The following is a 26,114-nucleotide window of genomic DNA, read 5'->3' as shown; positions in this document are numbered from 1 at the left end:
TGTTATTGTAGGTGTTTTCCTTCTCTTGTGTTTCTTGCCTAGAGAAGTTCCTTTAGCATTTGTTGTAAAGCTGGTTTGGTGGTGCTGAACTCTCTCAGCTTTTGCTTGTCTGTAAAGGTTTTAATTTCTCCATCAAATCTGAATGAGATCCTTGCTGGGTAGAGTAACCTTGGTTGTAGGTTTTTCTCCTTCATGACTTTAAGTATATCCTGCCACTCCCTTGTGGCTTGCAGAGTTTCTGCTGAAAGATCAGCTGTTAACCTTATGGGGATTCCCTTGTGTGTTATTTGTTGTTTTTCCCTTGCTGCTTTTAATATGTTTTCTTTATATTTAATTTTTGATAGTTTGATTAATATGTGTCTTGGTGTGTTTCTCCTTGGATTTATCCTGTATGGGACTCTCTGTGCTTCCAGGACTTGATTAACTATTTCCTTTCCCATATTAGGGAAGTTTTCAACTATAATCTCTTCAAATATTTTCTCAGTCCCTTTCTTTTTCTCTTCTTCTTCTGGGACCCCTATAATTCGAATGTTGGTGCATTTAATGTTGTCCCAGAGGTCTCCCAGACTGTCCTCAGTTCTTTTCATTCTTTTTTCTTTATTCTGCTCTGCAGTAGTTATTTCCACTATTTTATCTTCCAGGTCACTTATCCGTTCTTCTGCCTCAGTTATTCTGCTATTGATCCCGTCTAGAGTATTTTTAATTTCATTTATTGTGTTTTTCATCGTTGCTTGGTTCCTCTTTAGTTCTTCTACATCCTTGTTAAATGTTTCTTGCATTTTGTCTATTCTATTTCCAAGATTTTGGATCATCCTTACTATCATTATTCTGAATTCTTTTTCAGGTAGACTGCCTATTTCCTCTTCATTTGTTAGGTCTGGTGTGTTTTGACCCTGCTCCTTCACCTGCTGTGTGTTTTTTTGTCTTCTCATTTTGCTTATCTTACTGTGTTTGGGGTCTCCTTTTCACAGGCTGCAGGTTCGTAGTTCCCATTGTTTTTGGTATCTGTCCCCAGTGGGTAAGGTTGGTTCAGTGGGTTGTGTAGGCTTCCTGGTGGAGGGGACTAGTGCCTGTGTTCTGGCGGATGAGGTTGGATCTTGTCTTTCTGGTGGGCACGTCCACGTCTGGTGGTGTGTTTTGGGGTGTCTGTGGCCTTATTATGATTTTAGGCAGCCTCTCTGCTAATGGATGGGGCTGTGTTCCTGTCTTGCTAGTTGTTTGGCATAGGGTGTCCAGCACTGTAGCTTGCTGGTCGTTGAGTGAAGCTGGGTCTTGATGTTGAGATGGAGATCTCTGAGAGATTTTTGCCATTTGGTATTATGTGGAGCTGGGAGGTCTCTTGTGGACCAGTGTCCTGAAGTTGGCTCTCCCACCTCAGAGGCACAGCCCTGATGCCTGGCTGGAGCACCAAGAGCCTTTCATCCACACGGCTCAGAATAAAAGGGAGAAAAAAATAGAAAGAAAGAAAGAAAGAGGATAAAATAAAATAAAATAAAGCTATTATAATAAAAAAATAAGAAAAAAAATTATTAAGAAAAAATGTATTCAGAAAAAAATTTTTTTTTAATTTTTAAAAATAGATTTATTAATTTTTTATAATAAAAATAAGAAAAAATTATTAAGAAAAAAATTTATTAAGAAAAAAAATTTTTAATTTTTTAAAATAAAAAATATGAAAAAACACATTAAAAATTTTTTTAATTTCTAAAAAATAGAAAATAAGGAAAAAATTATTAAGAAAACATTTATTAGGAAAATATTTTTTTTAAGTAAAAAAAAAAACAAAAAAACGGACGGGCCTAACCCTAGGACTAATGGTGAAAGCAAAGCTATACAGACAAAATCTCACCCAGAAGCATACACATATACACTCAGAAAAAAAGGAAAAGGGAAAAAATTAATATATCCTGCTCCGAAAGTCCACCTCCTGAATTTGGGATGATTCGTTGTCTATTCAGGTATTCAACAGATGCAGGCACATCAGGTTGTTTGTGGAGCTTTAATCCGCTGCTCCTGAGGCTGCTGGGAGGGATTTCCCTTTCTCTTCTTTGTTCGCACAGCTGCCGGGGTTCAGCTTTGGGTTTGGCCCCGCCTCTGCGTGTAGGTCGCCTGAGGGCGTCGCCCAGACAGAACGAGGTTAAAGGAGCAGCTGCTTCGGGGGCTCTGGCTCACTCAGGCGGGGGGAGGGAGTGGTACGGAGGAGGCGGGGCGAGCCTGCGGCGGCAGAGGCGGGCGTGACGTTGCAGCAGCCCGAGGCGCGCCGTGCGTTCTCCCGGGGAAGCTGTCCCCGGATCACGGGACCCTGGCAGTGGCGGGCTGCACCGGCTCCCGGGAGGGGTGGTGTGGAGAGTGACCTGTGCTCGCACACAGGCTTCTTGGTGGCGGCAGCAGCAGCCTTAGCGTCTCATGCCCGTCTCTGGGGTCTGTGCTGATGGCCGCGGCTCGCACCCGTCTCTGGAGCTCGTTTAGGCGGCGCTCTGAATCCCCTCTCCTCCGGCACCAGGAAACAAAGAGGTAAGAAAAAGTCTCTTGCCTCTTCGGCAGCTGCAAACTTTTTCCCGGACTCCCTCCCGGCTAGCTGTGGCGCATTAACCCCTTCAGGCTGTGTTCACGCCGCCAACCCCAGTCCTCTCCCTGCATCCGACGGAAGCCCGAGCCTCAGCTCCCAGCCCCGCCCGCCCCGGCGGGGGAGCAGACAAGCCTCTCGGGCTGGTGAGTGCTGCTCGGCGCCGAGCCTCCGTGCGGGAGTCTCTCCGCTTTGCCCTCCGCACCTCTGTGGCTGCGCTCTCCTCCGTGGCTCCGAAGCTTCCCCCTCCGCCACCCGCAGTCTCCGCCCGCGAAGGGGCTTCTTGTGTGTGGAAACCTTTCCTCCTTCACAGCTCCCTCCCTCTGGTGCAGGGCCCGTCCCTATTCTTTTCTCTCTGTTATTTCTTTTTTCTTTTGCCCTACCCAGGTACGTGGGGATTTTCTTGCCTTTTGGGAGGTCTGACGTCTTCTGCCAGCGTTCAGTGGGTGTTCTGTAGGAGCAGTTCCACGTGTAGATGTATTTCTAATGTATCTGTGGGGAGGAAGGTGATCTCCGCGTCTTACTCTTCCGCCATCTTGCCCCCCCTCTCCAATTCCTTTCTGATAGCTTTTCCTCTGTTTTACCTTATTCCAAGAAAATGAGCAGAGTTATAAGGTATTTTAGGAGTTGTCTATATTTCAAGATCCATGAAGGTAGTAAAATACAAAAGAGTAAGTAAAGAGTTACAAAATCCTTTATTAAATTACAAAAACTATATGAAGAGTATAATATTTTACTAAAGGGCATAAAATAAAACCTGAATAAACACATATATACCATATTTGTAAAGGAAAAACTCAAGATCATAAAGATGCTAACCTTTCCTAAAAGCATGTATATAAATTGACCTCAATTCCAACCAGAATTATGATATTTTATTTTTTGTTCTTTGTTGTAAAATGTAGGGGTCGACTAGGTAAGTTGATTTTAAATTCTAATGAGAAGAATAAATATGAGATAATTGAAAAATATTTTTAAAAACAATGGTGAAGAGACATTTAGCATAGTAAGTTTTATCACTTATTACAAAGCTACTGACATAGTAGGATAAAGGTGTAAGAATAGTGAAACTTATATAACACAGAAATCCTCCAGAAGATGATCCAAGTGTATGCTGATATTAAAATGTGATCTGGTATTTTTTATTTATTTATTTTATTTTATTTTATTTACTGTTGTTGGCTGCGTTGGGTCTTCGTTGTTGCCCACAGGCTTTTCTCTGATCGTGGCGAGCGGGGGCTACTCTTCGTTGTGGTGCGTGGGCTTCTCATTGCGGTGGCTTCTCTTGTTGCGGAGCACGGGCTCTAGGCGCACGGGCTTCAGTAGTTGTGGCTCGGGGGCTCTAGAGCACAGGCTCAGTAGTTGTGGTGCATGGGCTTAGTTGCTCCGCGGCATGTGGGATCTTCCCAGACCAGGGTCTGAACCCGTGTCCCCTGCGTTGGCAGGCAGATTCTCAACCACTGCGCCACCAGGGAAGCCCCAGTGATCTGGTATTTTTTAATAATAGGGAAATAATAGATTATTTTAAAACAAGCTTTGGACTATTGATTACCCTGTTGGAAAAAGCAAAAATAGCTCTCTACCTCATACCATATAAATTGGGTTCCAAGTAGATAAATATCTAAGTGAAAAAGAATCTAGAGATGTGAGCTGGAAAGAAGTAGGGGACTAATTGGGTCTGTTGTGTAGGGGAGCTTGGAAAGGGAAGAGGATTAGGAGGCACCTTTACTTAATACTTAATGTTTCAGAAGGAGAAAGTTGGAGAATGTTTACTTTTTTCCAGTATTTTCAAATAAATATTTTTTGAAAAGAATAAATGGTAGTGACTTACTGAAGGTTTTAGTGACATGATCAGAAGGTAATGTAAGAGCAGGAAGGTGGGCTGGTCAGGGGAGCAGCGCCGGTGAAGCAGACATGTTTCAGAGACAGTCACCATGAGCCACTGAGAGGCGTCTGAGGACCCAGCTTATTGCAGTGACAGTGGGGATGGACGGAAGGGCAGGTGCAATAAATATTAACAGGTTTATCAGAGCTTCTAAAGAATTCAAATGGGAGAAAACAAATTACCATTAAGGAGGTTGAAAGTGAAGAAAAAGACGTTTTAAAACCAGAAAGATCAGGTTCCAATTCTAGCTCCTCTGCTCCTGGTGATGTGTCCTTGGGCACATCTCAGAGTGTCGGTTTCCTCATCTTTAAAAGGGAGGCGATAATATCTGTTGCTCAGGACTTTTGTAAAGTGCACATGAGATAACGTATCTAGAAAAGATGATGCAAAATTTCAGGAACAGAGAACTCATTTTCTTGGAAAGAATGGAAAAATCTTAGTGTTGTGTACAAAAATCATTTTGCTCTTAACCCTGCTTTATGTGACACATGCAAACACACACACCCCTCACTCACCACATTCTAAGGTGACCAACAAAGGCAACTTAAATTCTTCAGTATGAGGAATGAATACAGAAATAACAAGCAAGTCAAGTGAAGTAAAGCACAAGTTTCAAAAGGATTCCTTGAAGTTTTGCATTGCTTTTTCAGGTGTCATGATGACTTCATAGTTGACCAAATTCAACCAAACTTGGCAGATCATCAGAAGTTATGAATCTCATATTATAATTATTGTTAGGATTATGTGATTATTTCTGTGCTGGGCTTGCTGATTACCCTGCATGTGTCAGCTGGAAAATAAGAGTTTCTACACTTGCACCAAGTCAGAGAGAGAGAGGAGTGGGAGTTCTCTGCCTCAGAGCTGAGAGTTTTGGTTTTGGGCTTTGTCTTGACAGCCAATTCTGTTCTCAGATAGCACACCATAGGCTCTGGCCTGGTTTGTGGTTTCCTTTCTACCAGATGAATCCACAGTTCCCAGGGTCTCTTGTCTCCTCCTTTCAGATCTCATACGACGGGAAATACCTAAAGAACTGTCAGGTTTCCTCATTTCTTTTTTCTGAATACCAAAGAAAGCCAAAGATGTGGAAGGTCGAGAAAACACTATCTGTTTTTACCAAGTATTCTTGTATGGTGTTAAATGACACACAGACCTTTGCTGTTTACTGAGATAGGAAAGTTTGGGGGGAAAATAATGCAAATTGTGCAGATTGGGGTGAAGGAATGGAATTGGAATCAATAATTTTATTCTGGCTACTTATTAGAAATCCAAGAAGAGAGGTATTTAGCTGTATTGTAAGGGTATAGATTTTGTTGTTATTGCTGTTCTTCATGTTATTTTCAAGTCTGGCTGGTAAGAACTGCAAAAAGCAGATCAGGGCTACCAAACTTGGGACCAAGTGCACGACCATCCAGTTAGGACTGGTCCCAGGTTTCAGACTGAAGAGCAGGAAATTTAGGGCTTAGTTGGGCAGGTCCTTCGGTAAGTGGCAAATAATTTACAAACGTATTCGTGAAGAAAGCAATCCCTATGTTTGATGTGTATGCCAGGAAAATTATTCCAATCATTGAGGATTTCAGAACAGATAGGAAGCTACAGAAATGAAGGGGGACTGGTAATAGGATAATAGGGTAGCCATAGGAAAACAACAGGGAGCTAGACAGAGCTGGGAGTCCATCCCCTGCTGACCTTTATCCCTTCTTAACAGTGTGTCAGTCACACAATTTACCTACACATCAGACTTAATTGGGTTCTGGGGACATCACTTATGAAGACAAGCCATTCTTGTCACAGCTCCCTTTGAGAGAAATGCAATTGCGCTAAAAGGAGTTCAACGCTAACCACAAGAGAGGCAAGAAAAGGCACTGGACTGAGAATCTGAAACGCAGGTGTGTCCTACCTCTGTGGTTAACTGGCTTTGCAAAAAGCCACTTGCCATCTCTGGGCCCCAGCTTCCTCATCTGAAGTGTGGGCATTGGACTAAATTTGTCCTAAAGGCCCTTCCTGTTCCTACAACTATGAACCCATGATTAAGAGAATTGAAGAGTCTGTCGTGGTTGCCTGAGTGTGAGGTGGGTTGAGAGTTAGTAATAGAGAAGGTTTTCTTCCAGGTCCCTTCTGACTCTGTGACACTGTGACATCCCAGCAGGCACAGTAGTAGGTGGCTTCAACGGATTTGACAACGTTATTGATTATCAGGTAAATGATTCCATCCTCTTTCTTATCTGTCTCCAAGCTGGAATTAGGTTCATCCAGATTGTAACTGTCAGCTGAGCCATAAAGGATTCGCTTCAGGGGCTCCCCTTCTTTCTCTTGATATCAGTGCACAATGGCATTCTCCAGGGGAACCCCAGACAGTTTGCAACTTATGTTCACTGTTCTGTCTAGTCTTCGGGGAGAGGAGAGTTGATCCTGAGAAATTCTCATGTTGGTGTCTCCATCTGAAAAGCAAGGGGGACAATCAGAGGCACTTAAAAAGGCTGACGCTGGTCACAAAAACAATAGAAAGACAAGAAAGGAGAAAAGTCAACCTACAAACCCAAGCCAAAGATACAAGGAAAATCCACGTGGTTGGCATGGCCAGTGATTAGTAAGAATCGGGTGTGAATCAGGACAGGACAGAGGACGCAGTGGCAGCCCTGGTTCTGTGGAGGCAAGAATACGGGAGGAAGGTTTGCTTTAGAGCCAATGAAAGTCTTTCGCAGTAAGATGTGTCGCAGTGTGATTTTGATCATCTTCCTGGTATAAAGGAGCTTTCAGACTCCTGACAAGCTCATCAAAAACCATTTATGTTATAATCATTTGATGTTAACATCACCTTGGGAGAAATGATCTCCTACTTTTCCTTTACGTGTTGCTTCAAACACACTTATCCTTGGGCTCGTTTTCACTCTGTGAGTTATAGATTTTTTGTATGGCTCTCATGAGAATTAGAAGGATATTATCATTACTGTAGATAGTAATACATCAATAATGATCCCACAACCTTATATAGAAGGTTGTATATTATATAGATCATTAGCTTGCAGAAAGCTCACAAAGCTGGGTAAATACTAACAATTACTGTAGTTATTGCTTAGGATACTACGATGTTATTATATGACATTTCTTCATTTTGCTGTGAATGAAGAAAAGTGTTGAAGGAAACAAAATCCCCTTGGTTCGTTACCCTGCAATTTTTCCTATTCACCATTCTTAGTTTGTCAGCATTAAAGCTATGCTTTCCTGTGGTTTGGAGGACAGTGTAAGATGTGATTTTTAAAGGGTCCTCAGCTCCTATTTTAGCTGTGATGGCTCAGTGAAGTGGTTTAGTCATAGTTGGAGAGGACACTGTGATTTGTTGAGCACCGTGCTGAAACGTTCATATGTGAACCTCATTCAGTCTTCAGCAACCTATGCAGTTGTTAGCACCATGCCCGCTTAAAACTGGGAAAACATGGACCTAGAGATTGTCATACTGAGTGAAGTAAGTCAGACACTGAAAGACAAATACCATATGATATCACTTATATGTGGAATCTAAAAAAAAGGTATAAATGAACTTAGTTACAAAACAGAAGTAGAGTCACAGATGTAGAAAACAAACTTATGGTTACCACAGCATAAGCGGGGGTGTGGTGCAGGGAATGGATAAATTGGGAGATTGGGACTGACATATACACACTACTATGTATAAAATAGATAATCAACAAGAACCTACTGTATGGCACAGGGAACTCTACTCAATACTCTATAATGATTTATATGGAAAAGAATCTAAAAAAGAGTGTGTGTATATAACTGATTCACTTGCTGTACACCTGAAACTAACAAAACACTGTAAATCAACTATACCTCAAAGGAAATTTTTTTAAAAAATAAATAAAAGAAAATAAAATTGGGAAAACAGAAATAAACAATTCAGTAACTCTCCTATATCACCCTGTCAGTGAGTGGGTAGGCAGGAGTTAGAAACCCAGTCCCATGTCACTAAAAAGGACTTGTATCTTCCATCACTCATTCATTCATTCATTCATTCATTCATTCTTCTTTCCAAGCCAACACATCATGTTCAGCACTGGATTATGGCTTCCGTCCCAGGAGGCTCCCATAGATGGTGAAGCAGAGACAATTTGGGGCACTTACAAACTGTACCAAGACCCCAGAGGTGAGGATGGAGGATAAAGTGACCTAGCTGAAAGAAGCCTCACAGATCAGGTCCTTGGGCTACTTGCTCAGACACTGCTCAGGACACACGTGCAGGAGAAAAGTCCTTTATGGGAGGCAGAAAGGAGGAGAGGTGTGTGTTTGCACAGGTGTGATGGCGGGGGAGGGTTTTTGTTCAATGACAGCGGCGCCCTTGCGCACCGTGTATCCCAGCAGGCGCAGTAGTACAGTGCCGCATCCTCCTCGGTTGCTCCGTGTATCCTGAGGCTCACAAGTGAATTATTTGGCCATTTCCTTGCTTTGTATCTTTCCTCACTAATCCCTTGTTCGTGAACAACATTTTCATTGGAGGAAATATACAGAATTCGGTTTAGAGGCTGCTCTGGCTTCTGTCGGTACCAGTGGATGTATACACTCTTCTTTAACATATCCGTTTTTATCTGGCATTCAAGAGATGCCGTATTTCCTTTTTTCTTGGTAATGGATGTTATGCGTTGTGTTATTTGAATATCTCCACTTGTGTCTGAAAGAAAAACAAGAGGAAAAATTAGCGAAGTTTTGATGTTCATTAACATAGTCTACATGTGTTCTCTCCTCATGAAAAGCCTGGGGACTGATGTTTACATTTTCTTCCCAAAGAATTCAAGGTGATGATGGAATTTGTCAGCTTAGCTTGAATGACCACGTGACGAGTGTCCACCTGAAAGGGGTGATGGGACTGTCCGTGATCTATCCCCTCCCTTGGGTAAAGCCACTCACATGTCCAGAGGGAGGCCACCACCAAGACCTGGGGCAGGAGCAGCATGCTGCCAGCTCCAGTCAGGAGAGGTAACTGAATAGTGGGAAGATTGCAGAGCAAACCGGAGGACTGACTTACTAAGAGGAAGTGGTGCTCGGAACACACAGCTAAGACCCATAGACTGCAGAGAAAGGGGCTCGTGGTAATGCTCAAAACATCCTGCGGAAATAGGTCTGCTAATTCATCAGCAGATTCCTCTCATTACTGTGTGATTTTCACCAACCAGTGATGTTAGTGTTAAGAACCCATTTTCTTGTTAAAGGACTAAAGTCCTTTATTGGTCTTAACAGAGGGAGGGAGAGGGAGAAGGAGGGAGAAAGAGGCCTAAGTCCACACTTGACAAGCCTCATGGGAAACTTCTAATCTGACATCTTTGACGGTGACTACACTGCATCAGGCAATCTCAGATGTAGGCTAAAGGGACAGCTTTCTTGTGTATGATGCTGCTCTATACTTTAGATAACCCAGCTAAAGAAGACATTTCAGATTCTCTTATTTTTGAATGTGACCATTAAATGGGATCCTTAGAGATGCTGTGTCCTTGTAGTGCCTTAATATACCTTAAAAACAAAAGCCATTGTTATTTCCTAATATATAATGAGTGCATCCTCAGTATGGATCATAAAGAAATACAAACAGAAGAGAAGGCAATTGCTTTTTGTCCCATCGCTCAGAGGCAGTTACTTGGTAACAGTTGGTACATTCGCTTACAGATTAATTTCTGTTCATTTAAAAAAACTGTTTCACATAGATATAGTGATATCGTATATTTAGGTTGTGCTCTGTCTTTATTACTTAATATGATACCGTGAACATTTTTCTACTCTGTAAGTACTTCCTTGCAGTGTTCTGACTCTTAGCAAGATTCCCTGGTTCACCGCCACGTTGACTATCAGATCGCTTAGGGTCCCACAGATTCTATTCTTTTTACATGGCCAGTCCACAAAACAGGAGAGCAGAACGGGAAATCCATTACACAATTCATCACTCAGTTTTGAACCCCTGTTATGCTCTCTGCAGTCACCTAGTAACTGGTTACCGAAATACACTTTATCATCTGCCTTGCCTTTCATGTTTCCTTTCCTTACTGCTCTGCTTGTTTGCCTGCACCTCCCAAATAAACTACTTATATACTCATATCCCAAGTCATATATTCTGGGGAACCCAAGCTAAGATAGGTAGGTATTGATGGAAGACATGTTCACATATTGAGGTATGGGGAAGTCATTCTTGCTTATACCTCATTTGGCTTGAACTTCGTGCTAACTAAAACAGCCTGTCTTATGGCCTGTCAAACATATATTGCACATTCGCTTTAACCATTCAAGAAAAAAAAAAAAAGAATGCATTACCAGATTATTTAGAATGTCCACTTTGAAGATACAAATGAATGCCCTTCCCTTCCTATGAGGTCAATGCTAGTACTCCTTTGAAGATGAGATTTCCTTTCCAGACACCAAGGTCAAGCTGAGTCGCCATGTACATACTAATCTGTCTCTTTGAAACCTTGATGAAGTGTGCCCTTGTCATGTTCAATGTCTGTCCTTTGTTCCGACAGAAACAAAGCTGTTTGGGGCATCCCAAATGGAGCCGGGTGCCATTGTGGATGTGGTCTCCGACACGTTCCTGCGCTACGGAGAACTTGAATTTTCTGAAGTGTATCAAATCAAGGACACTACAAGCCCTTTCAGAAACAGTACCTGCTAGTAGCTGCCAACTCAGAGTCACCCTTTACATCTTGCCGACTCCAATCCTAATTACTGAGAGAAACACTGTGGTCCTTGAATCTGTGTCTCCTAGGCTGTCTTCAGGTTAGCTCAAGTAAAAAATTTTTTTTCTCTTCCTATTAAAGATTACTTATGGATGATTTGCATTGACAGACAGTTGTGTCCCTTTACTAAAGGCCACAGCTCCTGGCAGGTGACCTCTCTTTCTTTTTTTTTTTTTTTTGGCCACGCCTCGCTGCTTGTGGAATCTTTGTTCCCCAACCAGGGATTGAACCCGGGTCCTTGGCAGTGAGAGCGCTGAGTCCTAACCACAGGACCACCAGGGAATTCCCAAAGTGACCTCTCAATACAGATACCCTCCCTGTTGTCATAGCAGTTCCGTGTCCCTAAAGGTCTAAAAGGAGAGTGACTTCATGCTGCCGTGGCAAAGCTGAAGGGCAGAGACTACACAGCCCACAAAACTGAAAATCATTGCTCTTTGGTCCTCACAGAAAATGCCTGCCAACTCCTATTTTAGAGCAATTAAAATTAAGATTTAAGGGATTACTGTTTACCTTCATTTATTATACTCCTAGTGCACATTTCTTTATGGAAATTCAAATTTTTGACCTATACCATATTTTTGATGCCTGAATAACTTCTTTCAACATCTCTTAGAGTAGGTGGGCTGGCAATGAATTCCCTCGATTTCTGTTTTGTCTAAGAATTCTTCAATTCTCCTTTACTTTCGCAGGATATTTTTGCTGAGATGTCAGTTTTCCCTTCCAAAATTTTAAAGATTTTTGTCCATTGTCTTCTTGTTTGCATGCTTTCTAAAGAAAGTCTACTATTTTTTTCCCGTCTGGCTGCAGGCTTCCGCCTCCATTCGGTAACTGTCACCACAAAGGAAATCACATCTCCATGCCTCTGTTTCCATCACCTATAAAATGTGAATCATGATAGCACTGATGTCAACGGATTGTCCCAAACATGAGAACAATTAGACCTAAAGGATTTAGAACAGTGTCTGAGAAAGAGTAGCAGCCTGAATAAATGGGCTCTGTGATGCTCTGCAGGTTCACAGCAGAATCTCGGGGAAAAGGATCCTGACAGGAGTATCCACCTTGTTGTGTGATCACCTAATGCCCCTGGGGGTCAGAGGCCTGTGCACACGCAAGTGCGCTGGTCGGGCTGTCACACAAACCCTGAGTGAGGAGTCAACAGTAACCCCCTTCCTGCAAGGGAGGGCAAGAGCCCCACCCCACATTCACCCCAAAGATGTAGGGAGTAACCAAACTCTGAACTTATTCAGGATGGCCTGAGAGAGTTGAAGTAGCATGGGATTTGGAGGTTTAAAAAGTCATTTTTATCTCGCTAAGCCTCAAATTATTAGTATTGAAGTGGAAAAAGTGAGAATTACATTGCAACAGTGTTGTGACGTTGATATAAGATGTACTATCACCAGCGTGTTTTCTGGCAATGGATGATTTCCTCTTTGAGGATGAGCCATGTAACTTCCAAGTAATCTCTGGATAGTAAAAAAAAAATCACCTGGGACTCGCTCTCTGTAATGGGAGACTTAGGCGGGGCTCTCAGCTGTGCAGCCTCAGTAGCTGCTGGTATTGAGGATGTGGGTAGGCACAGAGCTGGAGATGGTTCTTGTGTGTGTTACCCAAGAAACTCTAACACTGTGGACCTTAAACCAGCTGGCACAGTAGTACGTGGCCTCATCTTCTTTCTCTAAGAAACTTATTTTCAAGGTAGAAGTGGAAGTGGGGACGTCTTTTCTGGCCTCAATCTTGTTTTTCTTCCCTCCTAAGTGATTTAGAGCAGGGCCTGTTACGACGTATGCTAGATGTTCTATACTCTGATCTGGTTTATGCCGGTACCAGTAGATGTATTCTTGGCTAAAGTCTGCAGAGGACACCTTGCAAGATATCACTGCACTCTTATCTCTTGCTCCAGTAACTGATATTTCAGGTTGCTCCCACTTTAATTGCCCAAGGCCAACTGCAAGCAAAGAAGAGAAATTCCCATAAACAAATGACATGTAAAGAGGCAACAATAAAGACCTTCTTCAGTCTCTCCTGTAGATTGAAATGATTCGGAGGCAACTCACAAGCCCAGAGGGAGGAGAAGAGGACCGCTTCCAGGAGTGCCATCCCGTCCCCAGACCGGCTCCCCGGGAGGAGGTAAGAAAATGAGGGCTCTGCTGGCAGGAAGTCTCAGGCCAGTGGCAGGAGAGCCGGGCTGGATCTCGTGTCTCAGAAGAAGCGATGGATCAGGTCGGGTGGTTCTCTAGGGTTCTTCATGACCTGCTACGGATATGAGCAGTTCTGGTTTCATGGGGTTTTCCTGCCCCTGAGTGCTGGGCTGGTGGGCTAAGTAGGCTCACGATCTGGAAAGAAAACCCTGAGATGAACGTGTATACCTGGGGGTGGAGCAGTTCTCATAGCCACTCACCTCATCCCCCTGAAATTCCATGCTGTAGTAACATTGCTACAGAAATATGAGGACATCCCTACTGTGTTCTTTCCCTATGTCTATCTTTCTGTAACTGGCTGGTGAGCCAGGACTCGGGTATGAAAACTAACCTTTATTTTTCTGTAATGCTACAGAAAAAAATCAGACACTAGAACATCTCCTGGACATTATTTTTAAATTTATTTATTTTATTTATTTATTTTTGTCTGTGTTGGGTCTTCGTTGCTGTGCATGGGCTTTCTCTAGTTGCTTCAAGCAGGGGCTACTCTTTTTGCAGTGCTCAGACTTCTCATTGCGGTGGCTTCTCTTGTTGCAGAGCAAGGGCTCTAGGCGTACGGGCTTCAGTAGTTGCGGCACGCAGGCTCAGTAGTTGTGGCTCATGGGCTCTAGAGCACAGGCTCAGTAGTTGTGGCACACGGCCTTAGTTGCTCCGTGGCATGTGGGATCTTCCCGGACCAGGGCTCGAATCCGTGTCCCCTGCATTGACAGGTGGATTCTCAACCACTGCGCCACCAGGGAAGCCCTCCTGGACATTATTTAATATGCCATGTGCACAAGCACTGGGGTATTTTTGTGTTTTTTTAAATTAATTGAGATGTTACCATGCAAATTACCAGTCAGAGAAATCATACTTTGTTTACAATCAGGGTGCCTTCAACAAGGGACTAGATTACAACTGCTAGTGGATCTGTGAGACAGAGTGATGTATGGAAATCAGCTTCACTCAACCTGGACCTGAGAACAGTCTCCTGAACTTTATGTCACATGCAGGAGTATTTTAAAAACAATGTTCTGTTTAATATGCAACGGTAATCTTTAAAATTAATATGGCACCTAATATCCACTGAGGACTTGCTATTTGTCAGGCAGGGTTCTAAATGTTCTCTTATAATTTTATTTAATCCTCTTAATCAGCCTGTGAGGGAGCTATTATGATCATCACCATGTGACCAGTGAAGATAGTGGCAAACAGATTCATTCAGAGACGTGGAGTTGGTCAATGTGATAACTCACATAAATAACCTTTGTTTATCAAAGAAAATGGGTAAAATACGATATAAAAAAGGACAAAAGAGGCACCCATCATTTACTTTTAGTTTGAATTTTTCTGTACATTTTTATGGCTAGAGATGGGATTGCTGGATATTATTGACATAAATATACATTTACGTGGGATTTGCATTTGGGGCTTTATATTCTCCTCTTTTGGTTAACTTATGATAGTAAGCAACATTGTTTTAACTAAGCTATGTGAATGTTATTTTTAATGACTAAAGATAAGTAAACACCTTCCAATACCACTTGTCCGATCTGACATGAGCTGAATTATTTAAGCTTCTTTTGCCTCACTTTCCACAGGTACGCCTTGACTGCATACGTATCTTTTAGAGGTATTAGGAGGCTTACATTATCCTATTACATGAAGAAAATGCTCAGATATCAGTACCTGGCACATCCTGAGTCTTCAGTGATGTTATGAAATCTTATTATTACTATTATCAAACAAGAGAAAGTTACTTTGTTAGATACTTTTTTACAGTAAAACCATAGTAGCTCATTTAGTAAAGTTAGGTTATCAAAGTACATAGTAGAAATAAAACCATTTGTTTTCTCAAGAATATTCTTAAGATTTTGGAGAACTCCCTCTCCTCTTTTTAAATTCTTCTATCAATACAACCTTTATAATTTTAATAGATTGTTATATCCTCATGAATTTTCTTTATATTGTATTGTGGATATTTTTCAATTCTATTAATAAATCCACAAAACGTTGTTTTCAACGGCTGCATAGTTTTCTACCCTTTGAACACAATGTAAATCTTTCCCTGTTATTCACCATTTAGTCTGACACATAAGAACCTACTGGAAACTTCTCCTCTCAGATGTGACACAGGGGGTCCTGCTTTGGACACCTCATACTGCTTTATGAGGCACTTTTGAGTACTCAGTGGGCAACCATGTCAAGAAGGGAGCAGAAGTAGGTTGACAAGCTTGTCCTCAAGTTCCTGTCTCAAAAGGGCTTATGTTTTCAGACCTTTGGTTTCTCTAAGGTCTGGCTCTCTACCTTAGCTTGTGTTCAAAGTTTAGGTAACCAGTAACGCCCTATTTAATTTCAAGAAATCAATGGCGGCCCACACTGAGTGAATAAGATGGACAGAAATTAAACAGACAGGATGCAATCAGAAAAGGTTGCCTGCCTCAGAGGCAAGAAGAGAAAGGCTGACAGACTGACTCTATGTCAGTCTTTCCTGTGAATCCCCCTTCTTTCTTTCCATGGCTTCCCTGAATTAGAAATAGAGCTGGAATATTTAGTAGACGGGATGATGGGGGTGAATACGTTGCCATGACTTTGGAAATTATCAAATAAATAAGGGAATACTCATGGCACAGATGCAAAATGACATCCAGGTGGTGCCTAGTATGTACTGCATAAAAAGAATGCATGGATTACAGGATAGTCCTTTGTTTCACAATTATTTGAGAGGTGGCATCAGAAAACAATAGATTTTTATTATTTTATACTTTGGAAAATAAATTGGTAACTTATTGGCATTTCACATATTCTGTGAAGACTGCTAATGACTCAAATCCTGCTCACATGACTCAGTATAAAATAATAGATTGTGCCAGTGAGTGTTCCACAAAGGTGACTTTTATTTTCTCCATGGAGGTAGGAACGATGCATAGTACTTCTTTTTATCCTCTTATGATGAAGAGGACAGACCCTGGAGCTAGATTTCCTGGGTCCAACCCTATTGTGCCAGGTACCAGCTGTGTGACTTGGACAAATTCCTGAGACAAGTAGTATCTTATTTATCTCGTGAGTCAATGGCTTCATGACAGTAACAGAAGAGGTCTCCTGGGTTACCGTGTGGGTTAAGAGACTTAATATGTGCAAAGAACTGAGAACACTAATAGAGAATTCTCTCACACACAGAATTGTTAGCTGTTCCGCTCTTGGTCCATCTTCCCTCTTTTTTCATAGGCAGAACCGAGGGTTACTCACAATTTGGTGGGCTCATCTATTGACTCCAGTAGCTCAGACCTCTACTCTGATGAAGTCAGGCTGGCAGAGCCTTGCATGTGAAGCGAGGAACCATCTTGCTCCTGCCCCAGAAAAAAAGACACTTGCTCCGTCCCAAATTTACCTCAAGTATTCTGTTTGTTATAGAATTGTGATCTTTAAATTTTCAGGATAGCCTCAAGGTCCAGTTAAAAAAAGCAAAGACTTTCTGTCTCTCGCCAATCATTTTAATTCTCTAAGCTTTAATTTCTTTACCTATAAAATGGGCAAATAATGATTATCATGCAGGGGAGTTGTGATAATTATGTGTGGTAATATATATGTACCAAGTCTAGGAGTCCTGGTAGGCAGTGATTCCTTCCCTCAGCCTGAACAATTCACAGTTACTGGAAATCTCTGGATGGTGATAAGATAAATGAAACCTGTGTCTACTCCTTCCCAGACAAGACTTTAGTTCATTGGGAAGTTGTGTTAAAGGAAGATTTGGGAACATCATGGTCAGAAATGCTTCCTGCTCAAGATAGGGCCTGATGTATAAGGACAAGCCAAGATGGCTTCCTGGAAAGCTCAGGAAAGTAGCAGAGACAGTGAGGCAGAGGCTGGGAGCCCAGGCAGGAACTAGCTGAGTTTGCTCCTGTGGGAAGGCGGTGATGGGGCAGAGCCCCGTCAGAGGCAGTTGTTAGGCTCTGTTGGCACCTCTAGTGCTGTGGGTCCCACCACACTGTAATCAGTGGCCACAGCTTCTATGAAGTTTATGGCAAGGATTGAACTGGGTGCTTGAAAATTTTCTTGCCTCAAATTTGCTTTGTTTCTCACCTAAGTGAACTCAGACTGGGGTTTTTATTGAGATGACAAACATCTGATGTGTCATAATTTCGTTGGATTTCTGCAAATACCAGTGTATAACTATATTTTCAAAGTCTTCTTCATACAGGATATGTTATTTCTTTTTCTGTTGCTCTGGAAGATGACATTTTAGGTTGCTCTAACTTTAACTGCCCATGTCCAACCACAAAAAAAAAAAAAAATTTATTTTCAGGGAAATTCCCATAAACATCTGACACAGAAAGTGGAAATAATAAAGAATGTATTTCATCTCTTAAGAGCAACTTACAAGCCCAGAGGGAGAAAAATATGGACGTGCCCAGCAGTGACATTTTCCTGTCTGCCTGACCATGTCACCAAGAAGAAGGCAGGAAAGTGGGGTTTTGGAAGATCCAGGTGTCGTGTGACTTGGCGAGACAGGAGGAAGACGTAGGCAGGGTATTTCTACTACAAATCTGCTGAGGATTTGCTGGCACCGTTCTAAATATTTTTTTCGTATTCTTTCATTTATACTTCTCAATCTTGAGAGTTAGTGGTATTATTATCTCACTTTGACCTATGAGAACAGTGTGGCAAAGGTACCTTATCCCATGTTAAAAAGCTGGGAAATGTGGGAGCTTGGATAAGTAACAGATGTTCATTGAAGAAAATCAAATGTGTTACAAAGTGATGAAAATATGTAATAGCCATCATCTATTACTTTTTTTAAAACATCTTTATTGGAGTATAATTGCTTTACAATGTTGTGTTAGTTTCTGCTTTATAACAAAATGAATCAGCTATACGTGTACTTATATCCCCATATCCCCTCCCTCTTGAGTCTCCCTCCTACCCTCCCTATCCCACCCTTCTATGTGGTCACAAAGTACCGAGCTGATCTCCCTGTGCTATGCAGCTGCTTCCCACTAGCTATGTACTTTACATTTGGTAGTGTATATATGTCAATGCCACTCTCCATCTTTTACTTTTAAGTGTTTTCTCTACACATTTATTCATAGTAATATGTTTGCTTGGATCATTACACATTTTTTTAAAATTTAACTGGGCTTTACACATATAGTTTCATAATATTCTGCTCTTTTAAATAACTTTCTATTTTGAAAATATATTAGGTCCTTAAAAAGTTAAGTGTCCATCGACAGATGAATGGATAAAGAAGATGTGGCACATATGTACAATGGAATATCACTCAGCCATAAAAAGAAACGAAATTGAGTTATTTGTAGTGAGGTGGCTGGACCTAGAGTCTGTCATACAGAGTGAAGTAAGTCAGAAAGAGAAAAACAAATACTGTATGCTAACACATATATATGGAATCTAAAAAAAAAAAAAAAAGGTTCTGAAGAACCCAGGGGCAGGACAGGAATAAAGACGCAGATGTAGAGAATGGACTTGAGGACACAGGGAGAGGGAAGGGTAAGCTGGGACGAAGTGAGAGAGTGGCATGGACATATATACACTACCAAATGTGAAACCAATAGCTAGTGGGAAGCAGCTGCATAGCACAGGGAGATCAGCTCAGTGCTTTGTGACCACCTAGAGGGGTGGGATAGGGAGGGTGGGAGGGAGACGCAAGAGGGAGGAGATATGGGGATAGATGTATATGTATAGCTGATTCACTTTGTTATAAAGCAGAAACTAACACACCATTGTAAAGCAATTATACTCCAATAAAGATGTTAAAAAAAACAGTTTATGTGAATATCATTATTAATGACCTATGAAAATAAGCACCCTTCTATACAACTTGCTTACCCCTTCTGATGTTGGCTGAGTTATTTAATCTCTTGGTGTCTCGGTTTCTGCCTCTCTAATTGCCTCAAAAAATATCTTTCAGAGACTTAAGAAAGTTACATTAACACACTAAAAATGAAAATGATATAAAGTGTAAATAATAGTGCCTGACACAATAAGCCATTTATGATGTTTTCAAATTGTATGTATTTTTAATATTCTTGAACAACAAAAGAAAACTACCTTGTTAAATAGGATTTTAATTGTAAAAATTCTTGTAGTCTGTTTTTTAAAAATGTAGAAAGTCATTAAAAATATAAAGAAGAAAATAACCCATCTACCCTATCAGGAAAAAACCCTACATTACAACTCCCATATTCCTTTCATTTTGTTTCTTCCACCAATATAGACATGTACGGAATTGAGATTGGATGTATATTCGTTTGTACTTTATGTGATTTTTTTGATAATTCAATTTAAACATTTTCACTTTTATTAAGAAATCTTCAAAAATGCCATTTTAATGGCTTCATAATATTCTATCATTTGAATGCAACATAAATTATTTGCCTCTTTCCCTTGGTTCATCATTGTGTTAGTTGGTCACTATTTTTTCCAAGGGATAATATCGAAAAGCTGATATAACTTTTATCTCCTGAGATCTGTTTCTCCAAAGTCATCATATAGCTAAGGTACACTGCTCTTCTGTATATTACACGAAAAAATACACGCAGAGAACTTAGCAAAAATATTTTAAGAAGCTTAATCCACACTTTCCACGCATTCCTTTTGGAAAAGACCCCTCTTCTCACATTTGGTGTTTTCCACTCAGTTTCCGGTCTTTCATTTGCTTGCATAAAAAATATAGGGGCCTGATATATACACTACTACTATATATAAAATAGATAACTAATAAGGACCTACTGTATAGCACAGGGAACTCTACTCAATACTCTGTAATGACCTACATGGGAAGAGAATCTAAAAAAGAGTGGCTATATGTATATGTATAACTGATTCACTTTGCTGTACACCTGAAACTAACACAACATTGTGAATAAACTATACTCCAAAAAAAATTTTTTTAAAGCTATACGGGTCGGGAAGGTTATTTTTTGACTCAAAAAGTCAATGGTCCCTCCATGAAGAGACTGTCATGGTCATAAGCAGTGTAGGTCAGGATGTAAATTAAAGAAATACAAACCCACCAGAAATGGGAGAAGAAAGGCTGAAGGATCATATCCACATTCTTAGCAAAAGCCCACTGCAGATAGTACTATTAGAAATAGAAAATAAGAATTTTTTTTGTTTTACATTGAAAGGCCAACAGATAATTTCTTGGCATTTTGCTTATTCTGTGAAGACACCTACTCACTCAAATCCCGGGCATATGCTTCAACAAGTAATGTATGTCAGTCATGTATGTAATGTATGTCAGTCATGTGTGTAATGTATGTCAGTTAGTGTTCTGTAATGCTCAGTACAGTCTCCTCTGTGGGAATGGGAACAATGGATTGATCCTTTTATTGTCTTTCAATTAAGAAGTGGTTTAGTGTAATAGTTGAGAGGAGCTAGATTATCTAGGTTCCTAACCTACTCTGCCAACTAGCCATGTACCAGCTGTGTGATTTGGACAAGTGACTGTACCACCTGGTACTTTATATGCCTCATGAGTCAAATATGTTTCATGATAAGAAAAAAAACCTTATAGCTAGTGCTGTTTAAAGGAGCTAATACATGCAAAGCATTGAGAACACTGATAGAGAATTCATTCACACACACACACACACACACACACACACACACACACACACACACACACACACAGTGTTAGCTCTTCTGGTCTTGGCATGTACTCCTTCTTCTTTCTTTCTTTCTTTTTTTTTTGGCCATGTCTCAGGGCATCTAGATCTTAGTTCCCCAACCAGGGATCGAACCTGTGCCCCCATCAAAGAATTTGTTTGCTCACTCATCGAGACTGAAATGGTCAGGAAGTGACTCACGAGCCCAGGAGGAGAAGAAGGTGAATGCTTGCAGCGGTGACATCCTGTCTGCCGGGCTGTGTGCTCAAGGAGAAGGCAGGAAGGTGGGGACCTTGTGGCTGGACACCCCAAGTCAGTGGTAGGAGGGCGTGGCCTGAATTGGGGAGGGGAGGGAAGTGGTGAGTCTGGCGGGTCTAGTGGGTCTTTGGGCTGTTAGTGCTGGCTGCAGGCTCCTCAGGCCTGGGTTTCCTGTTTCCTCTGGCACTCCTGCTTGCCCTGTTGATCTCAAGATAAAGCTAGTGGTCTCTGGAGGGTTATCTGACATGAATGTGAGGGAGCTATGGAAGGGTCTTGATTTCTGCAGAAATGGAAATGGTTTCTATTTTGCCTGGGAGCTATTTTATGAATACTTTTTCTCAGCAGAGTATTGTAAAATATTGCATGTTTAATAAACATTGACTTTTATAGTAGCAAATATTTAATGAGCATTTTCTATTTGTTAGGCTTTTTTTCTAAACGTTTTTCATATCATAGCAATCACATGATATTGGTGGTTCTTATTTTATAGATCAGGAGAATGAGGTTCAGAGGAATGATGTGAGTCAACAAAAGTCAACCAGCTCTTAAATGGGACATGCTGGTAAAGATGCTCATTGAAGAAATTCAGAGAAACAGGGTAAAGATGAAAATAAAAATGCCCGTGATCATATTAGCAAGACCAACAATTCCTATCATTATGGTGTCTTAACTTCTGGATTTCTTCTTTGCAGATATATAGATAGCTAACACGATATTGTGGATTATAAATATATTTATAAGCCACTCTTTGTCTTTTGATGGGAGCATTTATTCTATTTACATTTAAAGTAATTATTGTGGGCTTCCCTGGTGGCGCAGTGGTTAAGAATCCTCCTGCAATGCAGGGGACACGGGTTCGAGCCCTGGTCCGGGAAGATCCCACATGCCACAGGGCAACTAAGCCCGTGCACCACAACTACTGAGCCTGCACTCTAGAGCCCGCGAGCCACAACTACTGAGCCCATGAGCCACAACTACTGAAGCCCAGAGCCCGTGCTCTGCAACGAGAAGCCACCGCAATGAGAAGCCCACGCACCGTGACAAAGAGCAGCCCCTGCTCGTCACAACTAGAGAAAGCCTGCACGCAGCAATGAAGACCCAACTCAGCCAAAAATAAATAAATAAATAAATTTATTAAAAAAAATAAAGTAGTTATTGATACATAGGTATTTATTGCCATTTCATTAATTGTTTGTGAGGTTTTTTGATGGTTTGTTTTTGTTCTTTGCTTCATCTTTTGCTCTCTTCTCTTTGATTTAATTACGGTCTGTAGTGTTATGTTTGGATTCCTTTTTCTTTCATGTGTGTATCTATTATAGATTTTTGGTTTGTGGCTATCATTAGGTTTATAGGTAGCAATCTATATATAGAATATTTTCAGTTGCTTATCTCTTAAGGTCAAACACTTTGCATTTTAACAACCTTGCATTTATACTCCGCACCCCCATGTTTACTGTTTTTGATATCATGTTTTATGCCTTTTTATTTCGGATATCCTTAACTGTTTATTGTGGATATAGATGATTTTACTACTTTTGTCTTTTAACCTTCCTACTAGCTTTATATGTGCTTGATTTACCACTTTTACTGTATATTTGCCTTTATCAATGAGATTTTTCCTTTCTCATTTTTCATATATCTAGTTGTGGCCTTATCTTTTCTGCTTAGAGAAGTTCCTGTATCATTTCTTGTAAAGCTGGTTTGGTAGGGCTGAACTCTTTTTAACTTTTTCTTGTCTGTAAAACTTTTGATATCTCTATCAAATCTGAATGAAATCCTTTCTGGGTAGAGTATTCTTGGTTGTTGGGTTTCCCCCTTTCATCATTTTAAATATATCATGGTACTCTCTTCTTGCCTGCAAATTTTCTCCTGAAAAGTCAGCTGATAGCCTTATAGGCCCAGACACTAATAAGCTAGAGGGAGGATTCCAAAATGACACTAGCCACCACGAGTGTCCTTGTGGTAGAACGAGCTCCCCCAAATGGCTGCTGCCAGACTCTAGGTCCCCTGGGTGAGCTCCGTTTGCCTCCTGCCTCTGGGAAGCTCTCCAAGATCAGCAGGTGAACCTGACCCAGGCTCCTTTAAATTACTGCCTCTGCCCTGTGAGATTTTGTTTGCACCCTGTATGAGTGGAACCTCTATTTCCCTCAGCTCTTTGGCTCTCCTGAAAGTAAGCCCTGCCGCCCTTCAAAGCCAAACGTTACGGGGGCTCGTCATTCCAGTGCAGGACCCCCGGGCTGGGGAGCCCAATGTGGGGCTTGGTACCCTTGCTTCTTGGGGTGAACCTCTGAGATTGTAGTTATTCTCCCACTTGTGGGTCACCCACCCTGGATTATGGGTCTTGCCTATACTGCACCTTCACCCCTTCTACCCATCTTGTTGTGGTTCCTTCTTTATATCTTTAGTTGTAGAAGATCTCTTTTGCTAGTCTTCGGGTCTTTCTCATCAATAGTTGCTCTGTAAATAGTTGTAATTGGGTGTGCCCATGAGAGGAGATGAGTTCAGGGTCTTGCTACTCTGCCATCTTCTTTGATAATTCTTTTTACCTAGACTCGTTTTGTCTTTCCTTTGGGCCAGGAAGCTTCATAGAGTCAATTTATTTAAAACCCTGTTTCTTGTCTACATGATTCTATGAACTTATTACGTCCTAAATAGGGCCATCCCATAGCACATAAGGCTCCTTTTTACTCATTAAAAAAAGACACACACCCTTATGCAGAATTAGAAAAAGGCAGTCTCTTGAGGCTAACATAGCCCTGATCCTGAGGGTAGAGGGGGGGTGGGCACGGGATGGGATACCCAACCCCTAAGCACCCTTGAGCAGGGCACAGTGATAGAATATACACATGCCACCACTCAGTGCATGTGTGTGGTATGAGAGTATCATTACTGTGAATAACTGATGTATCTCTTCCTCATTCTGACACTGGAAGAAGGTACTAAACTAAGCAATTTAAAATAGTCTCTGCTATTTTAGAATGGTCTCTTTCAGGTTACTTCAGTCCCTTTTGGAACATTCTTTATCTTGTTTGCTCCTCTCTCTTCCTTCCTCTCATCCCCCCGAGGGTATCACTACACATGGGAGGAGTATGAATTCTTATACTCATCCTCCTGCCCCCCTTGTGTTCTCATCAACTTCCAGCTCTTTGTCCTGCTGGTCTCTGGGATTTGGTCTTTTCCTCTGAATTGGCTGGTACAATAATCAGAACTTAACCTACCATTATTGATTCCACATGTTGTACCCCTTAAAATTACACAATCTTGTATATCAATTTTATCTCAATAAACCTGGGGAAAATAGATAAAATAAAAGAAGCAAAAAGGGAGCTGTTTCTGAGCACAGCAACTATCTCCTTCCATGGGTGGTAACCTCATGGTTTAGTTTTAACAGAAGAAGGACTACAGGTGACATGATGTATGTAGGAGAATAAAAATATGCTGGCTACAAATTTCCAAAATATTACCCTCATTGTACATTATGATTGCTCTTTAAGTCCAGGCTATGGAGTTTTGAGCCCTCTTTATGTACCCCATCTATGATATTTCTGCTAAATTCAATTCATAAAACATAGAAGATAGATGATTTTCTTAGACTTTTACCCTCCCCTAGGGGGGAAGGGTCCTAGGGCAGACTGTACAGAAACAAAGCTCTTTAAGATGTGCCCCTAGGTGACCTTCTAGCCATGACCTCTTGAATGGCTACTCATTCTGTCCTGACCAGGCTCTGCCAGACAGGGAGATAGGTCTGGGACAACCCGTATTTGCTCACAAATGCCAAAGTATATTCTTATAAAGTTAATAAACACTAAAGGTATTCAAAGTGGCCCAATAGTGCAATTGAAACAGCACGGACTATATTTTTGGACTGATTGCTGCCTCTGTCTAAGCATCAATTCCTTCTTCCATGAGACATGCTTATTTGCAGGGTTTTTAATCACATAAGCTTCTGAACACATATGACATCTAACACATTATCTGGCAGCCATTGGGAGCTAAATGGATGTAAATTCCATTATGTTCATTGTCAGTACCTTTGGCCTGAGCTTTTCACAATTACTGAAAATCTCTGGGAAATGAAATAATGCACCTTGCCTTTTCTTCTCTCTGAGATAATCAGGCCATTTCAACATACATATTCTCTAAATAGGAACCCACGTCTATAGGAAATGATGTTAAACCAGACTTTTGGGGGCAGAGTTACTAACATCTGTAGGGGTACAGCTGATAGCCATCAGACTCCCTTTCCTCTTTCCTTTGATATGAGGCATCGACCTGAGCAGCACAGGAAGTGCTGCAGGCTGAGGCTGAGGTCTAGCCAGGGCTGAGATCTGGACTTGGGACCGAGGTTGCTCCATGTTGGGAAGGATGTGGTCACAAGTCATGATAAGGGGTGTTTTTGCTCATTATCTTGGCTCTAATGATACTGTAGGTTCCCAGGGCCCATTATATTAGGTCTTCATTTCATCTTCTTTTGTGAATTTTATGTACTCTGTGGTTGCAATTCTTTGATTATAACTGACCTTAAATAAGGTTTTTTTCAAGTAAATATCTGACCCTCAAAAGCCTGATTTGGTGTCAGCACCTGTGTGGTATGGAAAGTTATATCTGGATACCCTACAGTGAAAACATATGTTTCCTTTCTGCCATTAAATATTTTCATTTGCTTCAACTGAAATAGCATTTCCAACAAAAAGCAAAATAATCAAGAAATAAGACATTACTTTTTCTTTGGTAGCATAGGTAATTCTATTTTTTCTTGAAGTATAGTTGATTTGCTATATTATGCTTTCTTCAGGTGTACAACATAGTGATTCAGTATTTTTATAGATTATACTCCATTCAAAGTTATTGCAAAACAATAGCTCTGTTTCTCTGTGCTCTTGCTTA

The 26,114-nt window shown here is 41.2% G+C and overlaps 1 long non-coding RNA gene across 1 annotated transcript; it reads right to left on the bottom strand.

Annotated features, from left to right (window-relative positions):
* Window positions 1-4,076: 4,076 nt before the first annotated feature.
* Window positions 4,077-22,145, bottom strand: LOC309631886. The gene is made up of 2 exons (XR_014246627.1): window positions 13,219-22,145; window positions 4,077-13,109 (listed from the first exon to the last, which is right to left on the bottom strand). It is a non-coding gene; the product is annotated as an uncharacterized lncRNA (long non-coding RNA).
* Window positions 22,146-26,114: the final 3,969 nt, after the last annotated feature.

The sequence above is a fragment of the Balaenoptera borealis genome (assembly GCF_965194805.1).
Source record: "Balaenoptera borealis genome assembly, chromosome: 7".
Lineage (NCBI taxonomy): Eukaryota > Metazoa > Chordata > Mammalia > Artiodactyla > Balaenopteridae > Balaenoptera > Balaenoptera borealis.
Note: the sequence above shows the minus strand (reverse complement) of the source record. Positions and strands in the feature narration are given on the sequence as shown.